Source organism: Myotis brandtii, unplaced genomic scaffold (genome assembly GCF_000412655.1).
Source record: "Myotis brandtii unplaced genomic scaffold, ASM41265v1 scaffold350, whole genome shotgun sequence".
In the NCBI taxonomy this organism is placed as follows: Eukaryota; Metazoa; Chordata; class Mammalia; order Chiroptera; family Vespertilionidae; genus Myotis; species Myotis brandtii.
In genome coordinates, this window is record NW_005363468.1 from 247865 (window position 1) to 249454 (window position 1590).

The 1590-nt window shown below is 50.8% G+C and overlaps 1 pseudogene; it reads right to left on the reverse strand.

Annotated features, from left to right (window-relative positions):
- Positions 1 to 158: 158 nt before the first annotated feature.
- Positions 159 to 1090, reverse strand: LOC102246858 (annotated as a pseudogene).
- Between the last annotated feature and the right edge of the window lie 500 nt (positions 1091 to 1590).

The window sequence follows — 1590 nt, forward strand, 5'->3', positions numbered from 1 at the left end:
TTTAAAATGAGGTGTATGACAGGGCTCCCCCAGGGCCACGCACCACGTGGGGGGACGGGGACAGAAAGCCCTAGGACTTGAATTATTAGCAACATTAACTGTTTTTATCACACTGAAATGAAGGCAGTCGGTCTGTGCTGCCGTGGAACTAAAGGTGATTCAGAAGTAGGGTGGTTATTTATTGCTCCGTTAGGATAGACCCCAAAAATGACTTTTCAGAAACCAGGGCCGTCCCCTGCAACCCCAGCCAGACTCTGGGCCGCTCTGGGGGACGCAGGCCACGGCGGCCTCCGCTGCTTCACAGTGACTCTGGCTGGTCTGTGCCTGGGAGTGCCGGCCCTGGGCACGCCTACACCTTGTAGTTGAGCTCGGCGTTCATCTTGGTGTACATCTCATAGATGATGTCGATGCTGGCCGTGTAGTTGACCAGGAACAGGCGGACCTTCTCCAGGCACTCCTCCTCCATCATGTTCTGGCCCTTGGAGAGCTCTTTCAGGAAGTCAGACCTGTAGGGTGCGGCACACAGCGCTGCCTGGAAGGTTTTCTGCACGATCCATCCGTGGTACTTCTTGAGCACCATCTCATAGGCCTTGGTGGCGTTGACGCGGATGAGATTGAGGTGGCTCTCGTCCCACTCCCCATTGCAGATGCTCTGCAGGAGGACCTAGATGAAGTGGAGGCCCCTTTTCAGCCACATCAGGTCAGCGTGGCCCCCACTTTGGGCCACTCTGCTTCGTACATTTCCTTCTCCACCTCCAGGATGTTCTGTAGAGTCTGGAACTTGGCCGGGTCGGTGTTGTACACAGCTTTGATCTTCGTGATGTTACCACTTATGTCTGCCTTGATGGGCGTAAACACTGGGGACCCAAGGCCATCGAAGAAGGGTGGCAGGTGGGACACTACCTCCAGGAAGGCTGGTCTAGATCTGCTTGTCCTCGGTCAGTGGCTTCGGCAGGTGCTCGGCCAGCAGTGCCATTTTGGGGTCGATGCCGGCGGTGATGCTGTTTTCTAATTGGATCTTCCTCTTCCTTCCCCAGCACACTCCAAACCTACTCCAGAGGAACCACCCCAACCCCACAGACCCTTAAGAACTTCCCCCCTATTTCTTTGACTTTTCCCCATCAAACTCGCACCCTATTGTGTTGCCTAGAGGAGCCCCTAACCGCTCTGTGGGGGGTGGGGCCAGCCTGGCTAGGGGCCGGGTAGTTCTTTTCTAACGGTTATTATGGTCATGACACTGTTACAGTCACTGGCTTTTTATAAATATAGATTGGTACCAATTCCATAACGCCCTTAGGCTTTTTAAACGGTGGCTACAAATGGTTCAGTCTGTTAAAATCTATTACCCAATTCCATAACGCCCTTAGGCTTTTTAAACAGTGGCTACAAATGGTTCAGTCTGTTAAAATCTATTACCCTCACTATTGCTGTTTATATAACCTGCTAGTTTTGTGTTGGCATTTTCTCTTTTTATATTTCTTCATTAGTATTTCTGAAGATGACATCTATTTGGCCTCTTTTCATCATAATAAAATGACAGAGCCTTACAGAAGTAGACACTGTTTTATGTAGTTTTCACAACAAAGCTCT